This window comes from Pseudopipra pipra, chromosome 4, assembly GCF_036250125.1.
Source record: "Pseudopipra pipra isolate bDixPip1 chromosome 4, bDixPip1.hap1, whole genome shotgun sequence".
Classification (NCBI taxonomy): domain Eukaryota; kingdom Metazoa; phylum Chordata; class Aves; order Passeriformes; family Pipridae; genus Pseudopipra; species Pseudopipra pipra.
Window position 1 is genome coordinate 18,109,500 of NC_087552.1, and position 21,764 is coordinate 18,131,263.

The 21,764-nt window shown below is 45.1% G+C and overlaps 1 long non-coding RNA gene across 1 annotated transcript in view; it reads left to right on the plus strand.

Moving 5' to 3' along the window:
- The window catches only part of LOC135412873 (uncharacterized), a 636,102-nt gene that overhangs the window by 498,504 nt on the left and 115,834 nt on the right, over window positions 1-21,764 (plus strand). The gene's annotated exons all lie outside the window — the stretch shown is intronic.

The window sequence follows — 21,764 nt, forward strand, 5'->3', positions numbered from 1 at the left end:
ACAAGAGGGGTTTGGAGTAAAGAATTCAACTTTGATGCTGCACTGGCACCAGGCTAATAGGACTTGGAGTATCTGCAATCAGTCAGTATCTGCCAGAATAATAAGGAACCCACAGATGTGCCATCTTGGCAAGGGTTCCTCCCTGTGTGTACACCCCTGAGAAGTGACTTGGAGGGACGTGCTAGTTGGAGCTGCAAAGCAAGGTCTGTGCTCAAGCCAGCTGCCCGTAGCATCCCACATCAGCCAGCTGAGCTGTGCAGATCCCCCTCTGTCCTCTTTGCCCTCCCATAAAGCTGAAAGGATAACAGCATGTGGATCCTTACCTCTGAGGAGTCATCTATCCAAATTGGAGAGGTAACAGTAGCTGCTGGCCGTGTGCTAGAAGAACCAGAAAGAACACACAGCCATTAATTTCACTGTGCATGGAGGGTTACCAACACATAAAGTGTCAGAAATTAAAACATCCCCTTCTCTGATCTAGCAACATCCCAGCCCAGCAACACAATCATTTGAAGGGTTTTTATGTACTTCAAGCATTTCAGTGTGTCTCAAGCCACAGTGTAAGATCCTTTTGTTAATGACTCCACGAACAGAGAAGAAAGGTTTCTGCTGGATTTTGCAGCAGATTTTGTGGGCAACAACCTCTTTCAACCCTATGTCAGAAATCAGACTGTAGAAAGACACTTCATCTGTCACATACCCATCATTATCTCTTGGTTCCTCTTCATCATCACTTGTCAGTAGCACAACTGAATTATCTGCTGCACTGGAAACAAGTGGGTTTCCAGCTGGGTGCTGCTGGTTCTGCTCCCACTGCTGCAACGGGGTCGAAATGGAGGCAGCTTAGAACTACCTGTAGCCCCTCCTCCCTGCTCCCCTCTTTCAGTTCCCCAATTGGATTGAGGCTGGAGGTGTTTCTATCCCTCTTTCTGCCCTAACCAGTCAAATTCAAGGGTGATATCCGTAACTACTCGTATGACATGAACAGCTGCTGAAGAAAGGAAGCCACAGGAGGGGTTGCAGTAAAGAATTCAAGCCTGGCTGCTGTGTTGGTGCCAGGCAAATAGATCTTAGATGTCTGCATTCAGTCCATTACTGCTATAATATCGGGAACCCACAGATCTCCCAGTGCCATCTTGGCGAGGGATCCCCCTCCACAGGCACCCCTGAGAAGTGACTTGGAGGGATGTGCTACTTGGAGCTTCAAAGCAAGGGCTGTGCTTCAAGCCAGCTGCCTCTAGCATGCCATGTTAGCCAAATGAGTTATGCAGCTCCTGCCCTGCTCCATTCCCCCTCCCACAGAAAATGAAAAGGTGGCAACATGTGGATTCTTACCCCTAGGAAGCAATACTGCTCCAGCACATTTGTAAGGGTAGCACTGGGTCTTGTGGTAGAGAGAAGAGAGCAAGAAAAAAATTCAGCTGTTAATTGCACCATTCATCAGGGGTGAGTGATACATAAATTGTCAGAAATCAAAACATCCCTTCTTCTGATCTAGCTACAACCCAGCCCAGCAACACAATCATTCCAAGAACTTTTATGTACTGCAAGCATTTCAGTGTATCTCAAGCCACAGTGTAAGATCCATTCATTTATGACTTCATGAAGAGAGAAGAAAGATTTCTTCTGGGGTTTACTGGATTTTTGGGGGTTTTTTAGTTAGTTCTCTTCCAGACAGGCCACTACATCCCAGGTCTGGAGTTTTGCACAGAATCAAGCAGAACTCAAAGCCTTGGCAAAAACCTCTTTCCACCCTATGTCAGACATTGGACTTTTAGAAAGTTACTTGATCTGTCACATACCCATCATTATCTCTTGGTTCCTCTTGTCACATACCCATCATTATCTCTTGGTTCCTCTTCATCCTCATTCACCAGTGGCACAACTGAATTGTCTGCTGCACTGGAAACAAGTGGGTGCTCCTGGTTCTGCTCCCACTGATGGAACGAGGTACAAACAAAGGCAGTTTAGGAACCATCTGAAGCCCCTCCTCCCTGCTCCCCTCTTTCAGATCCCTAATTGGATGTAGGCTGCAGCCAAATCTTTTCCTTTTTCTGCCCCAAAGAGGCAAATTCAGCAGTGATAGCCATAAACAATCCATGTGAGATGAACGGCTGCTGAAGAAAGGAAACCACAAGAGGGGTTTGGAGTAAAGAATTCAAGTTTGATGCTGCACTGGCACCAGGCTAATAGGACTTGGAGTATCTGCAATCAGTCAGTATCTGCCAGAATAATAAGGAACCCACAGATGTGCCATCTTGGCAAGGGTTCCTCCCTGTGTGTACACCCCTGAGAAGTGACTTGGAGGGACGTGCTAGTTGGAGCTGCAAAGCAAGGTCAGTGCTCAAGCCAGCTGCCCGTAGCATCCCACATCAGCCAGCTGAGCTGTGCAGATCCCCCTCTGTCCTCTTTGCCCTCCCATAAAGCTGAAAGGATAACAACATGTGGATCCTTACCTCTGAGGAGTCATCTATCCAAATTGGAGAGGTAACAGTAGCTGCTGGCCGTGTGCTAGAGAGAATAGAACTTGAAAGAAAATGCAGCCATTAATTTCACTGTGCATGGAGGGTTACCAACACATGAAGTGTCAGAAATTAAAACATCCTTTAGTCGGACCTAGCAACATCCCAGCCCAGCAACACAATCATTTGAAGGGCTTTTATGTACTTCAAGCATTTCAGTGTGTCTCAAGCCACAGTGTAAGATCCATTCCTTAATTCCTTAATGAGATAAAAAAGCTTTCTTCTGGATTTTACTGGATTTTTGGATGGGATTTCAAAAACAGACAGGCCACTTTATTCCAGGTCTGAATTTTTCACACAGAATCAAGCAGAACTCAAAGCCTTGGCAAAGACCTATTTCTACCCTGTGTCAGAAATTAGACTGTAGAAAGACACTTCATCTGTCACATACCCATCATTATCTCTTGGTTCCTCTTCATCATCACTGGTCAGTAGCACAACTGAATTATCTGCTGCACTGGAAACAACTGGGTTTCCAGTTGGGTGCTGCTGGTTCTGCTCGCACTGCTGCAACGGGGTCGAAATGGAGGCAGCTTAGGAACCACATGTAGCCCCTCCTCCCTGCTCCCCTCTTTCAGTTCCCTAATTGGATTTAGGCTGGAGGTGTTTCTTTCCCTCTTTCTGCCCTAAACAGGCAAATTCAGCAGTGATAGCCATGAACACTTCCTATTAGATGAACACCTCAGTGACCAGGAGTACCTTAAATGGATGTTGCAGGTAAACACTTAATATTTGAGGAGTCAAAGTCTTCCTGTCCTCTCCTTTTCTTTTTCTTTAAATCCCTGGCCTGTATGATGAGGATCTCTGGAATAACTTCCCTTTTAAATTGCATCTCCTTCTGTTACATTACCAATGACTGGTAAATGTTGTGCCCAAGTTCTGGAGCAACAGGCTCTTTTAAACTACTTTTTCACTACAAGGGATACTTGGAAGTGTTAATGTGTTCAGAGGTGCATTTGACTGGTAACTCTGTCTAAAGTGGTCAATCAGAGCTGTGTTTCAACCCTGGAGGTCAGGCTACCTAGTTAGATGCCAGAAGATAGGCCCAGGAGCACAGGAGAAAACTAATTTGACTGCAAGATGGACAGAAGTGTGCCATTCATTACTTACCACAGCAGAATCATCACCAGTTAGATCAATGACTTCAGGCTCAGCAGATTCGTCTGTGAGATCTATGATTTCGTCAACAGCTGAAAAAGAGAAATGGGCTGTCACTGTGGAACAGGCTGAGGTAGATTCAATTGTGCCTTGGGTCTCTTCTCTTCAGGAATGTGGCCAAAATGTCACTCAAGCTTTGCCCTCAACAGTCCACAGAGACCATTACCAGCCCTGTTTTTTCACAGGTGGCAGTGCAAGAGGAACAGCAGCTGAACTTCTCACACAATTCTGTTGGATAACAATATCTTGTGGGAGGTACACACCAACAGATGATTCATCTAACATAGGGTAATGTTTATCAGACAGAAAAAAAACCCAAAACAAAACCCAAAGCAGAACCAGAATCGTAGAGGGTATCCTAATTTTACAGTACCATGCTGTACATGTTCCCCTGAGGGATGGGGCACAGCTAGCTTTTCCTTATCTTCTTCCAGCTTCAGAGATCTCATACTTAGTTTGCCACCCTCTGTAGTGGCAGCTGTGGCACCTGCCAGCTCATCAGAGTTCATTCAGATGTCTGAGCAGCACTTGAGGACCTTTGATACACAGCTCATCTCCCTCATTTTAGTGGAAATTCTCTCTCATTCTCTTTCAAATGAGAGCATGGAATCTCTCTCATTTTAGTGGAAAATGGATCACAGCTCAGTAACAAACCCAAATGGTTGTGAGAAGGCTTGTTGTTTAGGGATGCCGTACTAGGCACTTCCTAAAATCCCATGTTTCCCTTCCTCCCCAGTAAAGGGCCTAGAAACTGGCAAAAGCATATGTTCAGCTGTATGTCAAACCTCTAGAAGCAGTTTCTGTTCTTACCAAGATCAAAAGAAAGCACACGACTTTCTTCGAGGTCTATTGGCTCTGCTGCTGAAGCCTCACCTGCACTAGAAGCCAGCAGCCTGCTTCGTTTCGGAGCTCGTCTGGAATTAACGGCTCCTCCACGGCGCTTTCGCCGATTCTAAGAGAGAACAAAGCCTTAGCATTTGGTGTGGGAGTAATATTAACGGGGCCCTCATTTTTGCAACACCAGTGAAAGTATATGAGGATACAGAAAACAACTCCACAACGTCTGGAATACACATTGAATGGTGCTCTGGGTCATTCCTGCCTGAGCCCATTGCATCAGAGAAAGGAAACCACAATAGGGGTTTGGAGTAAAGAATTCAAGTTTGATGCTGCACTGGCACCAGGCTAATAGGACTTGGAGTATCTGCAATCAGTCAGTATCTGCCAGAATAATAAGGAACCCACAGATGTGCCATCTTGGCAAGGGTTCCTCCCTGTGTGTACACCCCTGAGAAGTGACTTGGAGGGACGTGCTACTTGGAGCTGCAAAGCAAGGTCTGTGCTCAAGCCAGCTGCCCGTAGCATCCCACATCAGCCAGCTGAGCTGTGCAGATCCCCCTCTGTCCTCTTTGCCCTCCCATAAAGCTGAAAGGATAACAGCATGTGGATCCTTACCTCTGAGGAGTCATCTATCCAAATTGGAGAGGTAACAGTAGCTGCTGGCCGTGTGCTAGAGAGAATAGAACTTGAAAGAAAATGCAGCCATTAATTTCACTGTGCATGGAGGGTTACCAACACATGAAGTGTCAGAAATTAAAACATCCTTTAGTCGGACCTAGCAACATCCCAGCCCAGCAACACAATCATTTGAAGGGCTTTTATGTACTTCAAGCATTTCAGTGTGTCTCAAGCCACAGTGTAAGATCCATTCCTTAATTCCTTAATGAGATAAAAAAGCTTTCTTCTGGATTTTACTGGATTTTTGGATGGGATTTCAAAAACAGACAGGCCACTTTATTCCAGGTCTGAATTTTTCACACAGAATCAAGCAGAACTCAAAGCCTTGGCAAAGACCTATTTCTACCCTGTGTCAGAAATTAGACTGTAGAAAGACACTTCATCTGTCACATACCCATCATTATCTCTTGGTTCCTCTTCATCATCACTGGTCAGTAGCACAACTGAATTATCTGCTGCACTGGAAACAACTGGGTTTCCAGTTGGGTGCTGCTGGTTCTGCTCGCACTGCTGCAACGGGGTCGAAATGGAGGCAGCTTAGGAACCACATGTAGCCCCTCCTCCCTGCTCCCCTCTTTCAGTTCCCTAATTGGATTTAGGCTGGAGGTGTTTCTTTCCCTCTTTCTGCCCTAAACAGGCAAATTCAGCAGTGATAGCCATAAACACTTCCTATTAGATGAACACCTCAGTGACCAGGAGTACCTTAAATGGATGTTGCAGGTAAACACTTAATATTTGAGGAGTCAAAGTCTTCCTGTCCTCTCCTTTTCTTTTTCTTTAAATCCCTGGCCTGTATGATGAGGATCTCTGGAATAACTTCCCTTTTAAATTGCATCTCCTTCTGTTACATTACCAATGACTGGTAAATGTTGTGCCCAAGTTCTGGAGCAACAGGCTCTTTTAAACTACTTTTTCACTACAAGGGATACTTGGAAGTGTTAATGTGTTCAGAGGTGCATTTGACTGGTAACTCTGTCTAAAGTGGTCAATCAGAGCTGTGTTTCAACCCTGGAGGTCAGGCTACCTAGTTAGATGCCAGAAGATAGGCCCAGGAGCACAGGAGAAAACTAATTTGACTGCAAGATGGACAGAAGTGTGCCATTCATTACTTACCACAGCAGAATCATCACCAGTTAGATCAATGACTTCAGGCTCAGCAGATTCGTCTGTGAGATCTATGATTTCGTCAACAGCTGAAAAAGAGAAATGGGCTGTCACTGTGGAACAGGCTGAGGTAGATTCGATTGTGCCTTGGGTCTCTTCTCTTCAGGAATGTGGCCAAAATGTCACTCAAGCTTTGCCCTCAACAGTCCACAGAGACCATTACCAGCCCTGTTTTTTCACAGGTGGCAGTGCAAGAGGAACAGCAGCTGAACTTCTCACACAATTCTGTTGGATAACAATATCTTGTGGGAGGTACACACCAACAGATGATTCATCTAACATAGGGTAATGTTTATCAGACAGAAAAAAAACCCAAAACAAAACCCAAAGCAGAACCAGAATCGTAGAGGGTATCCTAATTTTACAGTACCATGCTGTACATGTTCCCCTGAGGGATGGGGCACAGCTAGCTTTTCCTTATCTTCTTCCAGCTTCAGAGATCTCATACTTAGTTTGCCACCCTCTGTAGTGGCAGCTGTGGCACCTGCCAGCTCATCAGAGTTCATTCAGATGTCTGAGCAGCACTTGAGGACCTTTGATACACAGCTCATCTCCCTCATTTTAGTGGAAATTCTCTCTCATTCTCTTTCAAATGAGAGCATGGAATCTCTCTCATTTTAGTGGAAAATGGATCACAGCTCAGTAACAAACCCAAATGGTTGTGAGAAGGCTTGTTGCTTAGGGATGCCGTACTAGGCACTTCCTAAAATCCCATGTTTCCCTTCCTCCCCAGTAAAGGGCCTAGAAACTGGCAAAAGCATATGTTCAGCTGTATGTCAAACCTCTAGAAGCAGTTTCTGTTCTTACCAAGATCAAAAGAAAGCACACGACTTTCTTCGAGGTCTATTGGCTCTGCTGCTGAAGCCTCACCTGCACTAGAAGCCAGCAGCCTGCTTCGTTTCGGAGCTTGTCTGGAATTAACGGCTCCTCCACGGCGCTTTCGCCGATTCTAAGAGAGAACAAAGCCTTAGCATTTGGTGTGGGAGTAATATTAACGGGGCCCTCATTTTTGCAACACCAGTGAAAGTACACGAGGATACAGAAAACAACTCCACAACGTCTGGAATACACATTGAATGGTGCTCTGGGTCATTCCTACCTGAGCCCATTGCATCAAGGAAAAGACATCACCCCTGATCTCTTACCAGGTGCCTCACCAGGTAAAAGCCTATCCCAGTGGCTTGCAAAGAAGAAGACTAGTTCACAATTCTATCAGGGTGTTGCTCACACTGTAAGCATTTCTGAGCTATTGCTAGCACCCCAAGAGATTCAAAACCTTCAGTATCCCAGAACATGAAGTTACATAAAGTTTTAACAGGCTTCTCCTCCCGTGCCCTTGCTAAAAACTCTTGAAATCCTTTCTAGAAGTACCCCAGAAAATATGTTTCAGAAATCAGATTTGCATTGAGTAGTAAAGTACTTACTGTGCTCATGGTGTTTGGTGATCTAAAACCACTGGAAAAGTCAGTGGGACAAACACCAAAAAAGGAATTTCAGGGAAGTTACAGCAATCGATCCCTTAGATTCCTTAGGTAGAACAGGCTACAAAGTCCTGATTTCTAGGAATCAGAGAATGATGTTCTTCCAAACCTATCAGAAAAGAAGAGAGGAGATGACCTATCTGGAATGCCTGTTCTCTTAAATAGCCACACATACCCTAAGATTCCCTTTCATGAGTCACCAGTTTCTGCCCAAAGCTAGAGGGGAAATCTATGAGTCTGGTACTTGAGTCCCAGACACCTGCAGCTGGACCTGAAGCCCAGAACAGCCCCACAGCATCAGAAACATTTTCAAAGATCATCTACACTCACCTGTACCGTTAGTTGAGAATTTGTCGTGAAAATTATCAGCAAATCGCCTTCTGTTCCCACCAGGGACAGAGAAGACAGAGGCTCTGCACCTGCTTCCCAGCAGAGTATCCGCCAACTGCCAACTGTCGATGGAGTGTTGGGCTCCTGACCCCTCCGTGCGGACGCCCGCATGGCAACCGTTTGGTAACATTCCATGGTCCGGTAGCCGGTGACCTCTTTGCACCCTCGTGGAGGCCCAGAGTGCTTTGGCTTGGAAGGGACCTTGAAGATCATCTGGTTCTAACTGCCCTGCCATGGATAGGGACATCATCCACTAGACCAGGCTGCTCAGGGCCCCATCTAGCCTGGCCTGGGATAGTGCCTTCCAGGGACGGGGCATCCACAGCTTCTCCGGGCAGCCTGCTCCAGTGTCTCGACACCCTCACAGCTCTTCCTAACATCTAATCTAAATCTTCCCTCTTCTGGTTTAAAATCGTTCCCCCTTTTCCTCTCACTCACTGCCCGTGTGAAGAAATCGCTCTCTGCCTTTCCTACAGGCCCCTTCAGCCACTGGAGGGCCGCAGTGAGGCCTCCCCCGGAGCCCGTTCCTCTCCAGGCTGGACATCCCCGGCTGTCCCAGCCTGGCTCCATAGGAGAGGTGCTCTGGCCCTGTGAGCATCTTTGTGCCCGCTGCTTCCTTGCCCTTCGTGCCGGCCCGGCGGGCACATCCCGCTTGTGCCGGGTCAGAGCCGGGCGCAGCCTCCGGGCGAGGCCTCACGAGGGCAGAGCAGAGGGACACGTCCCCCTCCCTCCGCCTCCAGCCCGAGTAACGCTGCAGCCCTTCGGGGGCTAAAGAAACCCCACCAAAACCTCCCCTCCCCCGTGAGAAAATTAAACCCTTTCTTAACCTTCTTCCTCCGTGTTTATTACTCTGTTGTTGAAAAGACTCGTTTTAAATTTAGCCCTAATTCAAAGCAATTAAAAGGACACCAAACTTCCCTCTTCCCCCCAACAATTTAGATGCTTATTTCAAGTCTCTAAAGTCTTGAAGTTTTCAAGTGTTCAACTGTTCCTCTGCTGAGCATTTCCCAACAGGGTTAGGAGGAAGTTTGCTCTGTTTCTGGGGACAGCACCTTCCCCCCCAAGGCCCTGCTCTGCTGTGAAAGATGACACAGGAAAAAAAGGGAAATTAAAATTCCATTTTCCTTCTAGCCAGTCTGCCACTGGCCCTGCATTCAAAGGGGTTGGCTGGAGCTCTTGAGAGCGGCAGCAACCCTGTCTCAGCCCTGCTGGATGCGGGATGCTCCTCAGCTTCCGATCCCATGGGCACTCTCGGGTGTGGGGAGGATGGTGGTAATTTGTCCAACACTGCGGATAGCATAAGGATATTTTCAGATCGTGCTCTATGTGAGGAGGTTCATTTCTTACAAAAATTTCTCTGTTATTACAACTGTCGCTTTTAGGCCAAAATGTTGAGAGTTTAAGGATGGTTGGGGATGACTTCCCCATTTTTCTCAGTCCTGAGCCTGGGAATTGAAGGAAACTCATTTCAGTCATCATATTCACATCCTTCATTCCTCATATTTGTTGCTGGTTTGAGGTATTTAATTATTCATATATTAAATATATATTTGGAATTGCTCTAGCATCTTGACATTTGTATATCAAGCATTAAATCTCCTTTAGGATTTTTTTTTTATCTAAGCCCTTTGGATCCAAGATTTTTGGAAAGCAAGTGTTTAAACTGGATTTACTGGAGTATGAAACATCCCATGTATTAAGGCAGGGACCCTGTCCACTCACACTCCAGGTGCAGCAGAGGTTGGCTGAGTGGAACCAGCACCACTTGTATTTCAGGGTGGGACTGGATGGCATTTAGCAGGAATGTGTTATTAGGGGCAAGGGAGGAGAGAGCACTGAGGAAAAGGAGGGGTAGCTTTTAGTAAGTTGAACATTTGAAGGCTCTCAGGCTTGATCTTCCTCAATGCTGCTAATGATCACAGCAGGGGGCTGAAAACATGTTTTTTGTAAGACCCAACACTTTTTAACTAAAGCCACTCTTGAAAATACTCATCACTCAGTGGTGGAAGGGAGGGAAATCTCTTGCCCCTTCTCTGTGCATCCTACAAAAGCTGAAAAGGCCACATACCTGTTCTATCTCCTTCCATGTGGACCAGCTTTAAAGCAAGGCATAGAACCTCTGAAATACCCCTTGCCTTTCCATTTCATGAAGGAAGAAGTTTACATCTATTAACTTCCAAAAATAAAAGGTTAATTATGGCCAACAGTGTAAACTAAGCCCAGATTGAGCTGGCTTCTATATTAATCACCCCGGAAAAACAGCATTGGGATTTTCACTGATGGCTATGGTTTGCCACCGTTTTTTGTCAGGAGAAAGCAACTCATAAGTGAGAAATGCATGGTTCACTGGCCAGAGGTTTTCAGCTCTGTACTCTCCCAAATCAGGGGTACCCTGGAGATCAAAGCAAGGGTCATAAAATAATTGAAGAAAGGTGAATGTAGTATAAGATGTCATATACGGACATAGCCTGCTGCAGAGTGATCACTGATGACAAGAAAATGTACTATGATGTGAGAAAACCCATTTGCCACCTCAACTGCGTTGGTGGCAACTGCTTCTCACTCTTTGAGTCACTAATAACGAAAATGATTTTGAGCTGTGGGTAGACAAACAACTGGACTCCACAAGGCAGCAGAGGTCCAGCAACTAGCTCGGTCCTTCAGCCCCACGACCGTGGCTGTGTTTGCCCACAGGGCTCTGCCCATGGGCAAGTTGGTTTTGCTGCCAGGGCGACCCAAGTGAAAGAGGGCTGCATCGTCCTCTCGGGCTGCCAGGGACATATGGTGGGTTATTGATGGGAGGGAGTGTGACACCTGGCTCCCCACACAGCTCAGCACAGGGATAGGATTGCACTCCCCAAAGCAACCCTGCACAGCAGTCCTTCTAAATCCACCATAAGGATGCGGGGAAATAGGCAAGGATTACCAAAAGAAGCCCCGAAAAGATGATAATATTCACTTATAATAATTTTTACTAGTCCCACTGAGAATTGCATTGCAATTCATGTGTCCAATTGTGCCTTTGCTTGACTGTAGCAATGGTTGTGACCTCGGAACACATTTCCCAGTCTCTTAATGGGGAAGTGCTGGTGGATGGTCTGTTAGAGAAATACATATTGAGACAGTTTGAATTAAGTAAAAACATTTTTGAAGCCCTTGGTGGGAGGCAGTAGTGAGTGGCTTGTTCTGCAGAAGAAAAACTCAGGTAGGTTTCTTATTGCTGGGACTGATTTGCACCCTTCTCAATGGCACTAAGTGCTTCTCTTGGCAAAGGATGGAGGCTTTGAAGCATCTTCCATCCTCCAAAAATCTGGATGTGCTCAAACCAGTTGCCCAGGTTTGGCTGTCAGCTTAGCAGGAAGGCTGAGTACTGGGAGGAGGGGTTTGCTGGGGTCTGGGTGGTATTTCAGTCCATCTCAGTCCCTGCTCCTTGGCACGGGATGATGGCACTGAGAAACTACAGGAGGTGAGGGGGAAAATCGTTCTTCTTCTATAGCTGTGTTCCTCTTCTTTTGAGAGGTACTGCTTTCAGCTGCTCCCTCAGGCAGTCTGCTTTTGCCCTCTTCTGAAAATACATGGTGTTATAAGGGGGACTTGTGCCTCTCCGGGCTGCCCCCGCTGTCCCTGCACAGCCATGAAAGTATCTGCGCGCTGAGCAGAGCTATTGCTGATGGGCACCACTTGGCCTGCTCTGCACAGTCGGTGTCAAGCTCTGTACCTAAAAACATACAGCTCAAAACTCCTTTTTAAGCTCAGTACTAAAGGTTGGTGCCCAACACCCCGTTTGTGGTACCTAGCTTGTAAACCTGTAAAAGATGCCTTTTGGACTAATGCTTGCCCCTTCAAATGGTTCCTCAAAGCTCATAATTGGTTTTTAGACTTCTTTTAAGAAGCATTGTAGCAGTTCTTTGCAACTTCGTTGGCCTGAAGCAGTAGCACGATAGTGAAATTGGGCAGGAGGAGATCACAGCTCTGGAAGAGGTAAGAAGGCTTCCTCAAGGGGTTTAATACCCAAAGGCTGAGTTCAGCAGGTTTCCTCAATGACGATGCTGCTTCAGGATACATCACTGGAAAACCTGTGCAGCTGTGTGTGCCTCATGGCTGTCGAATTTCTGCCTGCTGTCGTTTTCCATGCTCCGGTCAGGCTGATTGCTGTCCAGCTCGCTGCTGTCCTGCCCGTGGCTCTTGTCAGACCATTCCACGCTGATGGCATGCTTCTCCAGGGAGCGGCGGGAAGCAGAATCCTCCTGGGAGAACCCTGCTCGCTGGCTGTCTGCATCCAGATCGCTCTCATCTCTTCCACAGTGGCATCATACATGACCTGTGTTAGAGAGCAAAACAAGAGCCACTGTCACTCCTGGGAAATTATCAATCAACAAGTGCTTCCCTACTGCACTAAAGCTGCTTAGGCTGAGGGGACACCCAAAGCTTGCATGGTACATCTCTGCCTGGAAACACTAACTTTTATGGAGTTAATGAACCCTTCACATTATGAGAAATTAACATTTGATCCTGTCCTCAGATTTCATGTGTGTGAGTACATCATTGCAGTGTTGCATATCTTGCAGCAGCAGGCTACACTCTTGCCTTGGCACCATCAACACCCCCTGATTTGGGGTATCCAGACAAGGGAAAATAGATTCCTTCGCTCATGCCTGCTTTCCCCTCACGGATTCTTCTCAAAGCTGACTCCCATAAAACAACATGTCCATCTTCAAGTTCACTACCCATTTCCAAAACCATGGGGACCACTGCTCAGTGCTGTTTACCTTTTTTGCATCTTTGTGGAGTTTGATGGACTTCACCAGTGCGGCCTTTGCCCTCATCCTGTAGGCCACGCTGTCGCCTCTGCCGGCGTTGTCTCCCCGGGTGAAAGGGAATGGGGGGAATGGTACAGTGACTGGAATGTCTGTGGGAAAACCCGTGACAACCTCATTGGATTCATCCGTGTCATTGGAATCATTATCATCATCATCATTGTCATTCACATCTTCATGGCTTTTGCTTGACACATCAGGAAAGTGCTGGAAAACATTTATTATGCATCAGGCAAATGAACACAGATGTGAGATGTGCAGACTAGTATCTGTCCTGCTAGCCCAGGGCTTATGCAGTTTTGGGGAGCTATGTGCAGGCATTTCTTTGAATTCACCTCACCCTGCCTAAGGAGGAGATGCTATTTAGGGAGAGATGCTACTGCAAGAACTGCACTTGAATGAGGAAAATTAGTGTTGCTACACACTGGCTGCCCTGCAGCACTCGACTGACATAGTGTTGTTCAAAACACTTACCGGTTCCACTGGGACTGATTTGTCTCCCTCATCATGAAGACTCTAAACTACGTGCAGTAGCTGATTCTCAGAGCAAAGAATTGATTTTACATGGGTAGCAGCTGGCAGTGGAGTATAAATCAAATAGCTATATACAAAATTAATACCGTTCACTTACATCACTTCAAAAAAATGATGGGAATTGGATTAAAGTGCTCTTCCAACACCAAATATTGTCATCTGATCCACACTAACAAATGTGGGCTGTAGTAGTTGTGCCATGCTATAGTCCTTTTCTCTTTTTAACTGGCAACTAACACATTTTTCATTAAGACAAAAGGTTTGCAGTGCTGGTGCAGAGATAGAACTAATGAAAGTCCTCAACCAGGACACCAGACACAGGAAAAAGTCTATGAAACTGGCTCCTAACAGCCAGGTGAGGACATGCCCTGCAAGCATCTACAATCATAAAACAAGTACCAGAAAAGATGTATTAGAGGAAACAAAAAAAAAAATCAAAAAGTATTTATTAAAGATAATGAATAGAAAGACAAAAGGAGCTTACATATTTTTCTTCGGAGCTGGCAGAAATGGCCTGCTGCTTGGATTTACTGACCTTGAAGGGAGAAAAGGAAAAAGCATTTATCAGTATTTCTCACTAAGATGCAAAGAAAATAATACAAGTGATTGGTGATCCACATTTGTGATTTACTCACTGGCCATGCAGTAGTGATGCTGATAAGGCATAAACACAGAACTGCCACCTTCATTGTGATGTTTTACCTAGAAAATATTTTGGAACAGTGAGTCAACAAAGTAAAGTACCACAAAAATGCCATAGGTTTTTCCTTTTTCCCAGTGTATTTCACTGTGCTGAGAACAGCTCCCTGCTATGGATCCAACCTGCACATACTAATTTTGTCTTTTGTCCTCCATCACCACCGCACACCCAGCTGGTTTGTCATGACTTAGCTACTCAAAAGCTGCAATAATTTTTAAGAGGCTCTGAGAAGAGCTGAGCAGTTGGTGAGAGTGGCCACATTGAGAAGGTTGAACTGAATCCTGTCACCTAATGACTTGCACAGACAAAGGAAAAGCTTTGTGATAGCCCAAGTGTTATCAATATCAGCTTTGGTTTATCTTCATTCATTTAACGTATTTTTTTTGAGAAGAGACAGCATAAAGCCAACTCAGTTTGGATTCTCTTGTCAGTTATTTTAAAACTAGTTTTCAGGGTTATTAACTTCAGTTTCTGTATAAAGTCAGTTTATATGAACATAAACTGCTTTTATTGATAGACCTTTATTTCCTCCTCCAGAAGTTTGAACAAAATAACCTGTGTTTCCAAACAAGAGATAACGTGAAATATCTGCTTACATTGCAGTTTTAGCAATTTAATAAATGACTAATTCCTGCTGAAACTAGGAGAGCGCTGAGCTACAGTAAATTTTGGTGCTTACAGACCAGTTCCCAGGATATGGAACATCCCTGAGAAATTAAACCAATTCACTGATGAACAAGAGGCATTTAAAACTTTGGTAAATCATAGCAGGAAAAAAAAGGCTACTTAGGACATATTTAAAATGCATTAGTAAGGCTGGCCCTGAGACAGGACACTCTACTAGAGGTATTGCAATTTCAAGTTACACAGAGAAGGACGAGTGTCCCATCCATTCAGGATTGTGCAGCACAAACTGTGAGCCTGCCAGTAAAAACAAGGACACTGCCAGGCAGTGGTAACATGAGGGAGAAAGCTTTCTGTGTTCAAGCACCAGCTTTGAGTTTGCAGCACATGATTCAGTGGCAGAGTTTTCAACAACCTCCTCCTGACATCTATAAGCACGCAGGTTTAAAATTGTCATTATGTATAATACCTTGCATTGCTAAAGCAACCTTGCTCCTATAAAAACACACCTTTTTCCACAGAGTAACATCAAATGTCCCTGCCCAGTGAAGCAATTTTCAAAGATCTCCTGCTCAGTGTTTGCTTGACTAAAGCTGCAGACAGATTAGCACATGTCAGGTAGTAAAAGCAAAAACATTACCTTTTCTGGTGCTGGAGGAGTCAGCTGCAGCAAGAGCACTCCTAGTGATCCCAGCAGCAGCTCCAGTCAGTTGGCTCCCAGAAGCTCTGTCTTTCTGCCCTTGTCCCCTGACTGCCTGACATCTGTGACCTTCGGGAATTTAAACCCTGTCCCAAGCACAGCCACCAATCCCCATGTGGCGGAAAAAGATGAGGTCATGAGGCTCCTGGCCGCCGTCCTGCCCACGTTCTCCTACACTTCCTCTTTGGCTTTGTGGCTTTGGAAGCAAACAAAAACTACTCTATGGTTAAAACATTACTTCTGGGCGAGATCATTAACCAGCAGGTCTGTTGTATGCCCAGCAGTTGGTATCATGTAGGAGGGCTTCGGGGCACATCTGTCCTCCTTTTGTGAAAAGGCAGAGCCCAGTTTCCCAGAAACCTTTTGTGCCCTGCTCTGTAGGGAGTAGGAATCTGTAATGTGAGCAGGAAGAAAGAAATCTGAACATAAAATTAACCAAAAAGGTGTTAATGCTTGCACAAAGTTGTAGATTTGCTCTCCAGGGCATACGTGGTGCAATGGGAATTGCAAATATGGGGCAGAATATGGCCTTTTGTGTTTTTTGGTCTGACCTAGGGAAAAAAAAGTTAATAAAATTAGTTGTCTCAGTAGGCATTCTACATCCAGAAACTTGTTTGTAAAGATATAGAAGAGCCAGCGATAGTCTAATTAAAAAAGATTTGATTTTGAGAAATTCTTACTTCTGTTCATTTGTGTCCCTTCTTGCTCCTTTCTTAGATGGTTTGGTCAACCTAAAAAAAAAAAGAAAAAAGGAGGGGAGAAAGCAGCTGTAGCTCCAGTTTGAGAAGTGCCATGATTAGCATTGGAAATCAAGGGATTGATTTCCCCATGGTATGAAATTCTGTGTCTGCTATGGAGCAGGGCATTGGCCCTGTTGATGGGTGACATATATTCTGGCAGTGCCTCGCTTGGACAGCCATAGCTTTGGGCAGACTCTGCATCAGCCGGGATGTGCTGTAAGGCTCTGAGACCCTCTTCCATTTGGTGTTTCCTTAAAATGGCAATGAGGTGTCATTCAAACACAGGGAAACATCCCAAACAGCCCTTTCAGAAGGCAGAATATTTATAACTGTTTCAAAGCAGTTCTCTTTCTCCTCATCTCTGATACCCAGCTAATGTTTGCTGTGTCCTTAGTCAAGCAGACAATAGACACCTTGTTGTAAGAGGCTCATGTTACCAGTTATCCTGTGCTTCTTAACACTGTGGCATGTTTAGAAACATGGTGAGAAACATCCCCAAGTTAGCTCAGCACCTGCCCATCACATGATCACACAGACCTAGCTAATTATATTTTGGAGCTGAGATCAGCAACAGCTGGAAGTTCAACTTAGTTTACTTCATAGAGTCTTCTAATATCCTAGAAGGAGAATTGGATAAAAAGAGAGTATATGGTACATCATTAGTAGTTCTGCATGTAAGGATCCACCTGAATGAGGACTACCCTGGCTTTTATTTTTGGAGCTATGTGACCAGATACTAACTGAGGAAAGAGTTTTCAACCAAAAGAAGCCTTCTTGCAGCACTTCTTGCAGCAGCATTCCCTGGTCCCTGCCAGACAATCATGACATGCTTTTGTTAGATTTCTATATATGCTCTTTTCTGTAAATTTAAAGAGGACCTTCCCTTCCAGTAAATTATAGTTTTCTTTTGGCTTTCAGGCCAGTCTGCAGCTCATGTTTTCATGCAGTCTGAGTTGCTTGTGTTTGGCTTTTCTGAGACGCTGACTGTGGAGAAGGTTTAGCAGTTTAATGGTTGAGTCACTGGTACAAAAAACAAACCTACAGATTTCTGGTCCAGAACCCCAAAACAACACACTATAGAGAAACAGCCCAGCTGGAGCCAAGTATACGTGCTATTGCATTACACACCCCCGGTGTTTATTTACAAAGCAAGCCAAGTCCCACTGCCATCCCTCCTTAAACATGTACTTTTCATGCCCAGAAATTGTCCCTGGATCAAGTCTCTGACAGGAGGAGGGTGTAAAGCAAGCCATGTGTGCAGGACCTGCAGTCAGCAGGTTTCTCCAGCATATCTTCCAAGAGGTGAAACGCAGGTGTGCAGGGCTTGACCACAGCTGCTGTGGGCCCTGAGATACTTGAGACAGCGGTGGGTTTTCAGCACCTCTGTCACAGGCAGAGTGGGAGCTTCAGACAAAGTTTATTAGAGAAAGTATATTATTAGAGAAGCCCTCCCATTGAGTTACGAGGTGGGGAAAGAACCCCATTGCTTTCTAAACTCCTTCTCAGAGAGGAGCCTACATGCACCTGGATCCAGTCTTAGCCCTAGACTTTTCAGTGGTTTATATTGACCTTTATACAGCTTTGTCCTGCAGGATTAAGGATGGCAAACCAAATATATTTATACAAATAAAAGGAATGATTTATTGAAATGGGTTACAGTAATGATAATGATAGAAAAAAAGGAGTTTTGTCAGAATTACTTACCACACAACATGGATGGATAGCTTTAACTATTAGTATAGCGAACTTTTTTTCAAGGAATATTGAAGTAATTGTAATAAAACAATTGAAGTAATTATATTAAAGCTAGCAAAACAATTACTAAGTAGAGGTTGGTGTTACTCACTCATAGCAATGACCAGGGGCAAATCTCTTTTGCTCAGTCTCGAGGACTAACCTTGAGGGGTGTTCCCACTCCAGGGAGAAATCTCCACACACATTCAGAGAAGGGGTTTGTTAGGAGACCCTACTGTTAAAAAGTCTGGGCTTTTATAGTATAGAGTGATTGACTGTCAGTCATATGTAATTTTTTTAGATTATGTGTTGTCACCTTACTCAGCAAAATATGTTTTGTTGCTGACAAAGGTGTTAGCAACTCTCTAGTTTCTTCTGCTTCACACTCCTGACTCTCAGTTTTGTATCAGGGCCTGCACATCCTTGCTGCTCCCAGCCTCAGTCAGGGAGCCTCTGTCTTGCATGTCCTTGTGGTGGGGTCTGATAGTTTGCTCAAGCTGCTCTCAGCACTCTTCAACACTAAAACCAGCAGACCTTCCTCAATTGAGCTTATCAATGATCAGGTGACTCTCTTTGCTGAGGTCGTCACTGATAAACTTGTAAGACAAATTTTGAGCTGCTGTATTTCCGCTTAGACAGAGCGTGCTGGCAGGTGAAAGTCCTTAATTTTCTAAAAACACTTCTGTGTCCTCTAAGAGGGGAAACAGCATGAACATTAATAACCATTTTCCAAAACCCCACCGACATTGATTTGCACTGTTTGTGCAAGGGGTCGAAGCCCTCTAACCTACGGCTCCAGGGCAGCAGGTTACAGCACCTGGAAAACACAGCCCTGCCTTTCTCCTTGTGGCTTTGCTGACAACAGTCTGTTTTGACAGAGCAGGACTGGGTCAGGTGTGATGCTTTGCCCACATGCTCAGCTTTCTATCTCTACACAGGTCTTAAACCCAAAGTATAAGGAGGAGAAATCCTGACACTGCAAAAGTCAGCGGGGTTGCTGCGTCCTTGGGGCGCACAGGAAACCAAGGGAAGTTGTAACTGCTGGTCATCTTTTTAGAGGCTAATATTGGGATAATGTTAACTTCTCCCCTTTAATTTTTATTTTCTGATTGTTCACCACTGCATGGTGTTTGTGGCTTATCAGAAACTATTTGCCAGCAGCTGCCTTACCAGAAATATTTGGCAGACAAACTTGTTGCATCACCCTCCAAAACTGCCTCTCGCCCCCTCTGAGCATCACTGCCCCATCAACTGCTACCATGCCATTTGCATTCATCTCTCATGTTAATCAAAACTGGTCTGTGTTTAGCTAAGCTGACCTGCAATTTCCAGCACTTCGTAACCAAGTGCCAGAGAAATACTGAAAACTTCTGGAGCAAATCCTCCCTCTCTTTGGAGGCAGCTAATAGAAGTGGTCTCTGACAATCTCTGTGCACTTGCATGGGAAAAACAGGTCCCTGTCAGCATCTAAAAATGATGACCCCAAGCCTCTGACAGGTGAGCCTACAGCATGCCAGGTCTGGGCTCTCAATCATGTGAATTTTCTTATGTCTGTTGTGTTAAGCAATACTATGAAACTACACAAAACATCCGACACAGAACTAAGAAAATTAGCCCCAGTCACTTCATGTGCATAAAAAGGCTACTGGGGCATGAGATAATCCTGGGCTGGTTTAGCTGGAAATCTGGAACTGCTTTCCCTGCTAAAATGAGCCTGGAGACAAAAAGGTGCTGAGGGGAGAATATAGGTCCCACACCACATTTATAAATCTACTACCATGCAGATAATCTTCCCCAAAACAACTGGGTTTGACAAAAATGTTGCATCCATCCATTTTATCACAGCTACCTCATAACACATGTGAAATGAGCTAGGTTACAACTATTTGTATTGACAATAACATGCCAACCTAAACCATAATACTCTCAGCTTTTGCTCTCCTTTCTTAAGGCAGTTTGGGGTCTTGACTCCAACCCACTGATTCTTGGTGGGGCTTTGGGGGGCTTTTTCCTTATGTCATTTCACCTGGGGAAATGCTCTGTGGAGTGGCTCTTAACCTGTATTTCACACCACAGCTGTCTCATGGGTGTGGTTTTGGGGTTTATTTTTGGTTTGTTTGGTTTGGTTTGGGGAGGGTTGTTGTTTGTTTGTTTGCTTTCTGTTTGGGTTTTTTTTTCTAGACTGTTGGCTGGACTTTCGCTTGAAAAGGAAAATTTTTTTGCTATCTTGTGAAAACAGGATGGTTACTGAGAAGGTAATATATGCAATTTCTCAGCCTGGACACATGTTCTGTCTTGGTTGCCAGCCCCCACCTGTGTAGGTGACTCCTGCTCATATCAGCTTGACGTTTGGTTTAACAGGTTTGGCAAAGGCCCGTTGGCTGCTGATGGAGCAGGTGTAAAACAAGCAAACAACAATCAAAGCAGAGGTTTGAATTGAACTTGTGTGAGATTTGCTGGAAGAAGTAAAAGTACATCTTTCCAAATATGCAACCTATCAAATCCATAAAATGCAATAGAGGACACTAAAGAATTCCTATCCTAAAATACCTATGAAAAAGTTCCTTTACAGAAGGAAGCAGTGCTTTTCAGATATGACAACTTGCAGCAAACTTTTATCTTTTAATCCAAATAGACCCGAAATGTCAGTGTAACAATGCAACTGTCTTTATTTTTGATTTCCTCTCCAAGCAGCAAGGAATTTGGCATTCTGATTGCAGATGCCCTTAAGTCAACCCTTAGTGTGCCACATCCAGTGGTGGTTGGGTAGGTAATGGCACCTGAAGTCCGTGACAGTTTCTTTTTCCCTGAGGTTTCCATCCCCAGGATCTGAAAACTCCACTGATGAAATTGAATTTTTCAAGGGGAAATGCAGGATGAGCCCTTGTGGAAGACTCACATGCAGGGTAGGATGTTTCAGCAGCGACAGCCCCTGAGCTGTGAAGTGCCATGGCCAGCTGGCAGATGGAGATGTTTGCAAGCACTGAAACCAGAGCTTGGGAAGTGTAGGTCTTGCTTAGGCCTGCAGGCAGTTAGAGAAACAACTTGTGTGCTGAGCAGGACGCTTTCTCCCAAAATCTGGACAGGTACATGCCGTCAGCACTGGCTGGCGATGTCCACTGTATCTCCCTGTCACTGATGGGGACACTTGCTGCCAGACCACGTCAGCAGCCAGGGTCTAGGAGCTGCTGCTGGCTCCTTGTTCTGCAGACAAGTCGGTTTTAGAGTGGGAAAGGTAAATGATGATGGTGATGATGATGGTGAGGGTAGTGATCATGGTGGTGATGCGCTCCCCAGCGGTTGCTTTATGTCTTTACCTCACAGGTAAAGACGTATTTTGCAGGCTAAATGTTGAACACAGCAGTTTACACAGCTATATTCTCAAAGAAAATATTTTTCTTTGGACGTGTGCACAATCTGCTGCTCTTTCAATTCTCAAAGTACTGAAATCAGGACATTTTCACCAAAACATTCAGCTGAGTCTTTCCTGAGAAACAGAAGCCCTCACACCCCAAGCACTGCCCCTTTCCTTTTACCATACAACACACACTGCCCCAAGAACTACAAAGCTTATGCCTTTAGCATTTTTCCCCCAAAATCAAAAACTACAGGGTGATGAAAAGAACGAGTGCTTCTGACTGATCAAACCAAGAAGTTTATTGCCACCTGTTAAAAGAAGTCT